This window comes from Eurosta solidaginis, chromosome 4 (genome assembly GCF_040869045.1).
Source record: "Eurosta solidaginis isolate ZX-2024a chromosome 4, ASM4086904v1, whole genome shotgun sequence".
NCBI classification, from domain to species: domain Eukaryota; kingdom Metazoa; phylum Arthropoda; class Insecta; order Diptera; family Tephritidae; genus Eurosta; species Eurosta solidaginis.
This window is the reverse complement of record NC_090322.1, coordinates 215,065,620-215,076,948: the sequence shown is the minus strand read 5'-3', so window position 1 is coordinate 215,076,948 and position 11,329 is coordinate 215,065,620. Positions and strand designations below refer to the sequence as shown.

The 11,329-nt window shown below is 36.3% G+C and overlaps 1 protein-coding gene across 2 annotated transcripts in view; it reads left to right on the top strand.

Annotated features, from left to right (window-relative positions):
• Nucleotides 1–1,048: 1,048 nt before the first annotated feature.
• The window catches only part of AdoR (Adenosine receptor), a 174,009-nt gene continuing 163,728 nt past the window's right edge, over nucleotides 1,049–11,329 (top strand). The window contains exon 1 of one of the 2 annotated variants that reach the window (XM_067784751.1): nucleotides 1,049–1,854. The gene's annotated coding sequence lies outside the window, so the exon portion shown is untranslated. Of the gene's footprint in view, nucleotides 1,855–10,874; nucleotides 10,975–11,329 lie in introns of those variants that run through there. The other variant, XM_067784752.1, reaches the window with a different exon arrangement.

Below are 11,329 nucleotides of genomic sequence, written 5' to 3'. Positions count from 1 at the left end.
CGTTTCACTCAAAAGCGCAAGTGAAATGTACTACGCACTCACTACTAAGTAGCGCCAAAAATTCGCTTGGAGTCATTGCGTGAATGAGCTACCATTGAGCTGGCACCGCATTGGCGCTGGCGCCATGCAATTTACATCACTAAAATTGCGCGAATACCCAGGCTCATGACTTTTTTAATCCCGATGGTGAAAACGAAAAAGGGGCAAAACGTATGGTGTATTCCTGGTGTAGTCGTTCCACTTTGTGGAGAATGAACGACTCTACAATGCTCCCTCTTATTAATCTACTCTCTTTGCTATTAGCGAGCTTTGGGGATTATTAGTCGTAGCGCTTTTATTTAGCAGTATTTTATTAAAGTAATTTGTTAAAAATAAACGATTGTGAGCACACAAAGAAATCTATTTGCACTATGGCACTATTGTGAATATTTGATTAAACTAACACTGCATTACCCGCAGTTGCTAATATTCGCCAGATGGCAGCGCAAGCGCATGTAAGTTTATAGATAGTTGATTGATAGAACAGCTGATTTCTGTTGATTTTTGGTATGAGACTTTAATATTTGTTGCGCAAGATGCGCACGGGTCCGGCTCATCTTACTTTATTATTGGTTTTTTAATTCGAGATGATATACTCTATTTTCGAACTAGTTACTATTGGCACTGTAACGCAAGCTCTGGACCATAAGTCGTTTTTTCATTGGTAGTTTATGTTTCTGCAGGGTGTAGGCAACAGTTGTGACTGCGCATCATAACGCACGCAAACTGAGAAGCTTGCAGAAATTTTGCTTAAGTATTCGTGTTACCGATGTGTATGGCGAAAGGAGTTGCTGCAGAAGTTTCACTGCTCAATAATATAGCGCTAAGCATTGAAGTGGGTGGTAATAGCGAGAGTGTTGGTGTTCGTGTTGATGCTATACGACGTCAAAGTTTCATATTCGCAGTTGACGTTACTGCATATAGCTTACAGCGACAGTGACAACGACTGAGGGCAATCGAAAAAGGCGCGAGCACATTTCGCATTGAAGCGTTGACCGGAACACAACGACATGCGGAAAGTGCGCGTATTACCAAAAATGATAAACGATTAACGTCAAAACCTTAAAAATAAACGACAATTAACGTTGACAATTAACAGTGCTCTAGTTTATTGATATGTAGTAACAACTGTTGCTTGCGTTGAATTTGAGTGTTGGATTGAAAAAAGATAAGAAAGAAAATTGAGTTGAGTGTGTGAAAAAAAAATAATAGTAATATTGGAAAATCTTAAGTTTTGAAAACAACTTACAAAAATAGTTTGTAATTTGAAAAATTAAAAGAGAGTTGGTAATGCCACTATTTAATAAATATTACGAAAAATGAAAAAAACAACAACATATTTCAATCAAATTATTATATTAAAATTTGGAAATTAATCAATGCCTTTGATATTTTTTATCGCATGAGATTGCTGCTAAAATGTGTGGCGCCGGCCACCGGTGCGTATGAGTATCTCCTACATTACATAAATACATATTTACAACGATAACAAAGCAAAAGTGTCAATGCATAATTAAACACGTAAGCAATTACCGCACGTATCAATCAGTGTGTATTAAAATTAATTGCTTTTTTATGAGTTTTTAGTGCACCGAAAAATCAAAAATAAAAGAGGCCAACAACAAAAATTTATTTGCCCAGTGTCAGGGCTAAATTGGTTTGGTTGACGAAAATTCGTGTTGGCATTTAAACAAACAAAAACAAAATATAAACTGCAAACCCATCAACAACCAGCATATTTAATTGGCGTTAATTAATCATAGCTGCCGATCGCTTAGTGACAATTTAAACGAATTAACAATTGAATTGAAATGCGTAAGTTTAATTCGTTTCATTCAATATGTTCAAAATTTATTGTACTTAGTTAAGTATTACAGATAAACAAATCGCAAAACATTTTGCTTAGAATTTTATTACTAATTTATGGGCAGTTTAATGACTTTTGTTATGTTCACAATTAAACGCAGAAAGTGACCAATAATTAAAGGAAGAAAACTTTTCTAAGAAAGAATATATCGCTAGCTTAATGTGAAAATGTGCTAAGTCAGTTTTTTTAAAAAATTGTATTTTAATGCAGTTTTAAAACTGAATTCAAAATACATCGATCACAAGAAAAAAATATTTTAATTTTTAATTTTTACGTGCTGTTTGCAATGATGTGTTAATGTGCTAGGTCGTCAAATATTAAAAAAAATGTGCTAAGTCAACCAGTCAATAATATCAATCTGAATTACTAGTTATTTCTTTGTGCGCGCATTTTATTACTTATTTAATTCTTTCAGTCTAAAAGTACATGCTTTGTTGTTGTTGTTGTATTAACGATAAAGACACTCCCCGGAGGCATTGGGCCGATGTTGATGGTCCTTTGCCGCATATAGATCCAGTACGTTCCGATAACAAAGCACTATTAAGGTACTAGTCCGACCATCTCGGGAACGATTTATATGACCAAATTAAACCTTCTAGGCCATACCGTCCTCCCCACTCCCTAGTTCCATGGAAAACTTGGGGTCGCCAGAGCCTCGTCCGTCAATGAAACAGAACACGCCACGGGTAGGTGAGGTTGGCAATTGGGTTGGAAAAGCAATATAGTGAGCTGGGAACCCCTTGAGAGTGTTGCCTACACAACCCTTGAAATTGGATTCACCCAATTGGGACATGCCTTTGGTATTTGATAAATGCTTTGCGCTGACTATAATCTACTTCAATTCTTACATGTCGATAACTATGTACATACATGCTTTCTTACAGACTAGTTAAAAATAGAAAACAATTCAAGCTTAAACTTATATAAGCTGTTATTAAAATTAAGAACACTACTGAATAGATTCGCTTGATGTATTGTCCTAGTTATCTATGTAGTTTATTCCTAATAGTGCATGTGCCTACATGGTGATCAAAAGGTATAAAAACAAAAAGGCAACTCTTAGAGACCAATTGTACAGCGAACAACGGAACATTCATATGGCTAAGCAGCTAAAGGCATCTGCCTTTGCACTCATATGAATGTTGGAGATTCGAGCTCAACGTTCAGCTCCCGAAAAGCCAGCTGATGAAGAAGTGAAATTCAGAAACATGTCCTAGTAACCATCGCCGTTTGTAAACTTACAATTTTTCTCTAATATCAATAACAAAAACAATTATAAAGCAATATGAGCAATGCTCGCTAATTAAATACAAAAATTACAAATTTTTTTCGTCTACTGTAAAATTCGTAAAATGTGACTTAGCACATTTTCACATTAAGCTAACGATATGTATATAATTTGAAATAATCTTTTTGCAAAATACCAATGAGGCAGGCAGATAATTTGTAAATTAACAAATGAAATGCTTAGATTTACAAAATATGGCTTTTAAAGTGATATCTCCAAAAGTTGCTGAAAATTTGTTGTTATAATGCACATACTTGTGCAAAAGGGTTAAAGAAGTATGAGCGGAATTTGAGCATATACACTACAAAAAAAAAATTATTTTTCAATTGAGGAAAATTTCAATGAAATGACTTCGAATTTCTTATTTTTTTTTTTCAAAACTGTTCTTCAATTTTTTCAATCAAAAATACTTGATTGAATATTTCTCATATTATTTACATGTACGGATAAGCTCAGTGAATACAGTCATGATTATCATAACGGGAGCCACAAAGCTAATCCGACAGCAGCACTGAATGCCATTGTGCACATCGCACCTGCAGACCTAATGGCCAAAAATATAGTGTTAGCGACTGGAACAAGAGTTAAGGCTTCGGGGCAGCTTGAGTGCAGGCCGTATGGACATGGCAGTAAAGCGTCATCTAATATCGGACAAATGGAATATATGCTCCCGTGTCTGAGCTTCGAAAGCAATCTTTCGGCCACATTTGAGCTGGAGGGTGGGTGCCAAGGTACAGATATGACAAATACATGTGTATACCGATTGTTCTAAATTAACAGAAGAGTTGGGTCTGCTGTTTACCGTGTCGATCTAGAAATAATTGGGTCCTACAGAAACCCTGGAGGAAGCTTAAATAAGCTTCAGTCGCGTCAATGTACATATTGATAGTCAGGCGGCGACTAAGACAACCATATCACATAGTACTTCATCAAGAAGTATTCGGGAATGCAAACAAAACATTAAAAAAACTTCGCTCATTCCGGACCATACATCTTTACCGGGTTCCCGGGCATAAAAGAATAGGAGGTAACAAAACGGCTGATGAGTTAGAATCGACGTTAGGCGTCTCAATCCGTTTAGTACAAAAAGACAAAGGAGTTACATATGATATATCAAGCAGGGAAAGCGTGAACAAAAGCGCGAGGCTGCAAAGTTTTTAAGATCGTGTGCAAATCCTGCCATAGTAAACTCAAAAAGTAGCTCATATCTCTGAATAGAGAAGACTTAAGGCGCACGATGAGCATATTAACTGGACACTGCCTTCTGGTGCCACATGTTTATAAGTTAGGCCTTGGCAGTAATAACAGTAGTATATATAATAAGTCCTGGCACCTGATTGTGGTTCTTTCGTTTGGTCGTCAAACAAATTCTGGTAACACTATAGACACATTTAGTCTATGTGAGGTCGTTATTTACCGGCCAGTTCAACCTCAACTTACCTAGCAAGGAAAAACACTTCTCAGTTTTTCAGAAAATTACTTGTTTAGATAAAGGGGGGAGTTTCTGTGGCGCAAAATCAATCTTGGTTTTCCTTCACATTTAGGAGTTTTTTTAGTGTAGGGTTTCGAAATTTTTCTTTATTTTCTTTGCGCTTGTTTTTCAATATATATTTAAACCACCTTATTATAACGCACAAAAAACAAAGTTAAAATAATTTTTGCAGCATTTTACTTTTCGAAAGTAAAATCAAATAAAAAAAGTTTGATAAATTTTTGGGTTTTGTTTTTAACACTTGTTTTATGCACTTTTTGCCACTACATGGCACTTTCGATTTTTTTAGTGTTGCTCAAAGTAAAGCTCAGTTATAAGTTATAGTGACGCGATGTCATTTTTATACGTTTTTCTCTGCTTTGAAGCTTTTGGGTTCCATTGCGTTACAAATTGACAAAAAATATAAAAATTTACCTTTTTACTTGCTGGCTCGAGGTCATATAAATAAAAACACGGTGTTTATATTTTGTGCCAATATATTTCGATTACACATCGGTAATCGTCTTCAAGGGCGAACTAACAACAAACATAAAAACATTTAATGTAACAAACAATAATTTTATATTTTAATCAAAACACTTGATACCTACATTATTTTACATTCGTACTGTATAACGAGGAGTATTAAACTGTTCCTTTTTTGTTAACAAGTGTCTGTATGCTTGCGCTGTGTTATCAATATCTGTTTTGTAGTTCATACGTATGTCCGTCGGTGTAGTCACTATATGTAACATTTCCAATGTATATCTCTTTTTCCTTTGTTTCGCTTTTTGGATAACTGCAGCGTCGTCGAACTTCGGAGTATGCACAGTGCGCCATGATTCACTACGGAACTCGAAGACGGCCGAAAGTTACCCTATCTCGACTCAATTATAATAAGACAAGGCAATCAAATCAAGTTAGTGTGGTATAAAAAATCAACATTATCAGGACGCATCACTAATTTTCATTCGAAACATCCTAAGACAATGATAATTAATACAGCAATGGGCTGTATAAAACGAATGTTGAATATATCGGACGACACCACAATGAGGTTAAGAAAGAAATAACAGTATTATTAAAAGATAATGATTTTCCGGATAACATTATTAAAACTTTAATAAAAAGAGCTCTTTCAAAAAATGTGAAAACTAGATCAGAGGAAGCGAAAATATTTAAATCTGTAGTTTATGTACCTAAACTATCAGAGCGCCTTGCAAAATCTGATTGCTATAATAGTGAGGAAATAAAAATAGCCCACAAGCCAATAAACACATTAAAATGCATTTTCAATCGTACGAATTCGCTAATACCAGAAACAGAAAAAAGTGACGTTATATACAAAATACCTTGCAGAGGTAATGAGAAAGAATTATGTAACAAGATATATGTGGGTACTACGAAATCAAAATTGAAAACACGTCTCGCACAACACAAAACTGATTTTAAAAGTTGTAATCATACAAATAACCACAAAACAGCAATCATGGCGAACTGTGCAGGGGAGGCGCATACTCCGAACTTCGACGACGTTGCAGTTATCCAAAAAGAGAAACAATGGAAAAAGAGATATACATTGGAAATATTACATATAGTGAATACACCGACGGACATACGTATGAACTACAAAACAGATATTGATAACACAGCGCAAGCATACAGACACTTGTTAACAAAAAAGGAACAGTTTAATACTCCTCGTTATACAGTACGAATGTAAAATAATGTAGGTATCAAGTGTTTTGATTAAAATATAAAATTATTGTTTGTTACATTAAATGTTTTTATGTTTGTTGTTAGTTCGCCCTTGAAGACGATTACTGATGTGTAATCGAAATATATTGGCACAAAATATAAACACCGTGTTTTTATTTATATGACCTCGAGCCAGCAAGTAAAAAGGTAAAATTTAATAGGTCGCTAAACAATCATAATATAAAAATTTACTTTACCAGACAAATTCCAGTTTTAATTTTTTATATGGCAGTAAATACTCTTTTAAACATCTCTAAACAAATTTAAAGCGGTTCTTAATGCAAAAAAGTTAAAAAGAAAAAAAATGTCTTCATGCAATACGTGCTCGTTCGATGTTTTTTATTGTTGCTCAAACTGTAGCTGAAAGGTCCAAAAACCATAAATACCCATTATATTTCGGTCCCTTCTTTTGCACAGGTCATTTACCCTACAATAACAATATATCCACCAACTTTGGTATATTTTGCAAACATCAAGATTTTCGAAGGGAAAATTTGAACAAAAACTCCGCATATAAAGCATTTCAATAGAGCGTTCCCGAAAAAAATATTTACTACGGAACGAAGTCCATTTTGAAAGTTTTTCTGTTTTTATTCCTTTTTTTTAATGGACTACATGCATTGGACTGCAATACTGAAAGGAACGCATTCCATTTACTTTTGTGGTGGGTTGTAATTATTGCATTTTGGTGCAAAAAAATTTATGTATTGTGTTTTGGCTCGAACGGTTTTGGAATTATAGCGTTTTGGTATGGAAGTTTTTGCATTTCCTTGTGCATAGCATTTGTTATGTATTGAAGGTCCACTTAATACCGCACCACCATTGCAAATATTGAATACCGACCGGTTCCAAATTTTCATTTTTACCCACTGCGAAACCATATAAAACTAATGCAGAAACAATTTTTAAAATCGCATTCATTTTCATTTATAAAAGATGTAGATATATAATTGCGACAGTCCCCTGATCGGTTATATACATACGTATCTTCCTGCAATATATCCACTCTCCTAGTAAACTGATGCATTTTTCATATATAGCGGCTGCAAAACAAATTGTTTTCTCTTCTTGTCTCTTCTTTTTATTCACCATGTCTTAACCCTTTCCCTCCTCTGTATCTTCCCTCTTTCACTTTCACATTTTTTACCCCTTCTACTCCCACTTTCTTTCCTCTGTCCCAACTTCGCATTATTTTTCTTCCCATCTCCTTTCCTCATTTTCTTTTCCTTCTTTCTTACCCTCTCCAATACGCATTCATATCTCGTGTTTCCCTTTTCTAGATATAACTTTTCAAATAAATCTCGCTTTCCCTCTCGCTCTTCTTTTTAACTACCGATTCTTGTTAAACCCCCTAATAGCACATCCTATTTGATACCCATATTGTGAAAACATCTTCTGGGAACACTCTGGCCCACGTTTCGGTCTAAATATCTGAAATAAGTTTCATATGGTACTTAAACCCATTAAAAACCATTACTCAATTATACGAAATCAACGCTGCTGCAATTCTTGAAATTGGTTCATCCAAACATGAGTTATAAAGTTGTCAACCGATTCTGCATTCCTATTTCTATATAAGATTAACTTATTTGATAGGCCGCCCTCAAATAATAAATTTCAATCAAATCGCACAATAAATAAAATTCCTTGGAAAAGTTGGTTGGTGCACTTGTCGGAAAGAAATGGTCTCAAATATAAAGCTTTTCAAGGAGGAAGCCGCAGTCCCTGTACGAAAATTTCAAACAATCTGCACCACAGATAAAAATTTTTCTGATACGTCGGCCAGTTTGGTTCCAGTGTCCACTTGCCAGAAAGAGAAGTTTTTCAAATAGTAAGCTAGTCAAGGAATAACTTCTGTGTTTAGTTTCAAGCAACTAGCATCATAAATACGATTCCACTTCGCTGAATGTTAAGTTTCTTACAAAATAACTAGTTCAAAGAAGTACCCCTGTCGATCAGACTTTTGTCCACTTCCCGAAAGAAATAACTTATTAAACAATAGCGTGGTCAATAAGAAACCCCTGTAGCAATAGGAATTTAATGGTCCTGGTTCACTTCCCGGAAAGATAAGAGAGAAAACGAACCAAACTCTGCATCTAAAGCAAATTCTCTTGAATACATGCACAAATTTTGATCAAAATCAGTCCAATCAGTTAGGAAGAGCTCTGTTGGAATTGACATCATAAACAACGTATCGTAAAAAATTATGATCATCAGTTTGACGTAAACTCCAAACAGTGGAGTGGGATGGACTTAAATGGCCAACTAAACTTCTTTAACCCTAACGCCATAGTCGTAACCATACCCATCTCCAATGTGATCGATTAATGGTGCCTTAACCTAAATAGTGTGAAGATTTCATAAAAATGAAGAAAACGTAAAAAATTACAAACATATTCCATAAAAAAAGTCTATTAATCATAACGTATACAAAACAATGAATAAAATCTACAAAAAGTTATTAAATTCACTAACTGAAATATTTTTAGGTTATGGATAAGGCGAGAAACAAAAAACCAATTGGTTGGCTATGGTATGGTTATGGTATGGCACTTTTAACCGATTACATTGATTTCCATAAGGTAGGTTCGACCAACAGTTTTATCTGGTTATGGCTTTATGGTTATAGGTTAAGTTGAACTGGCCGGCCCACGAGGACCTCACATAGATTGAATGAGTTCGTCGTGTTACCACAAGTTTGTTTTAACGACCAAACGGAAAATCCTATCAAAAACCAGGACCTATGTTATAAAATAACTCCGTCCTCTTGGCAAATACTAGAAGCATCTTAGGGCTTAAGCCACTTGCTGCTTCTAGATCTAACAGCTGTATCACTCCTAATGGCTGGAGTCTTAGCCTGGCAAGCGCAGGGCACGAGCACAGAACGTGCTCGATCGTTTCCTCCTCCAGTCCGCACTACATCTGCTATCACTGACCAAGCCTAATTTAAAGTATGTGACACCAGAAGGCAGTGTCCAGTCAGAATACCCGTCATGAGTCTACAGTCCTCTCTTTTTAAAGATAGAACCAACTTTGTTAGTGTAAGGCTGTAAGACGTTCACATAATCTTCGACACTTTACAGCCCCGCGCTTGAACCCACGCCTTTCTTGCTTAGTCGATCATGTGCACTTCTCGCCTTCGCTTAATCTCGCCCAGTATAATTGGGACGTCTAGCAAGCTAGCTTCAAGGAAGGCCCCTTTTTAGCTAATTCATCTGCTTTTTCATTCCAATCTATTCCCATATGCCCTGGGACCCAATATAGATGTATGCTTCTCCCTGTCCCGATTCTCTCCAGGAACTGCTTACACTCTAACACGCATTTAGATGCTGTGCTATGCGAGATTATTGCCTTAATCGCTGCTTGACTGTCAATATAAAAGTTAACACGGTTGCAGGTTAAGCTATACTCTTCCAGGGTTTCTACTGCTTTAGTTACGGCTAATATTTCAGCTTGGAAAACGCTACAGTAATCCCGCAGCCTGTAGGATCTGCTTATTTCCGGATCAGCACAGTATACCGCAGACGCTCCTCCTTCCATTACTTTGGAACCATCTGTATACACATGTATCGCCTCGTCCACCATTTGAGCACCCTTGCGCCAACCGTGCACCTCTATTGTGGCCTTAAGATCGCCCTCGAAGCGCAGATAGGGAATCAGGTAGTCTGTTTGTCTTGTGATTGAGAACGTTATACTACTATGGCCGTATGGTCGGCGCTCAAGGTGCCCCAAGGCCCCAAAGCCTGGTTGCAGTTGTTAACGCTATGTTCTTCGTTACCAGGTATACAGGTGGAATGTTTATGGTTATAAGTCACCATTAATTGGCCCTTAACATTACGCTCAGAAAGCTTTCACTGTTTATTTCACACAATTCGTTTCATCAAGCTTCGAAAAGAAAATACTGAAATGTATATCAATTCGTAAGGTAAATTTTGGATTTTTTTACCTTATGTTTTGAACTAGTTTACACATTGTCGATTTTGAAAGCGGGCAACTTTTTTACACACCTTTTGTACATGTATATGTGTATGTTCTGTATAGCTTTACAATCCAATTTCTAGTCAGTTGTAGTTAACATTGAATGCAATCTCGTGCATATAATCGTATGATTTTACAAAATAAAATAATGCGCATGAGATTTAGATAATAGCTTATGTAGTTCATAAATTAAAAGTTCGGACAGAAAGTGTATCAATTCCTAATTTAATAACTAACAATTGTTAATATATGCCTCAAGTTTATTTGATAATAACAAAGTGTGATAAAAAGGAAGGCAGCGGCTGCGCTGGCTAGGCCATGTTATGCGAGTGAAAGATGATGCTCCGGCCAAGAAAGTGTTTCTATCGGAACCCGCCTATGGAAGCAGAAGTAGAGGGCGGCCCCCACTCCGTTGGAAGGACCAGGTGGAAAACGATTTAAGCTCCCTCGGTGTGACAAACTGGAGGAGCAAAGGAGCGACTGGCGCGCCTTGTTGGACGGCCATAACCGTTTAGGCGGTTAAGCGCCAATTAAGTAAGCAAGTAAGATAAAAAGGAATTAAAACATGCACAGGTAAAGAAAATCAATATTCCCCACATTTCAAATTCGGCATCAACATCAAGTCTTAGGTACCAAAACCTTTTAACTATTCATAGAATAAATATCTTCTGGCCTTAACTTTACTTTTGCTTGGGATACAAAGTGATATGATTAGATATGAACTCTGCTGTACCAGATTTCATCACCACAAGATACCCCAGGCAATTTGAATGTCTCTTAATGTAAGGAAAAGGAATCAAATTGAACACATCGTGGTGGATTGCAGACAAAGCGCATGCGCTATAGATGTGACCATTACTTGGTGGCTAGTCAAGTTAAAACAGTACCTATAACAAAATCTTCCGTCGTAAAATTGGCAAAGAAACAA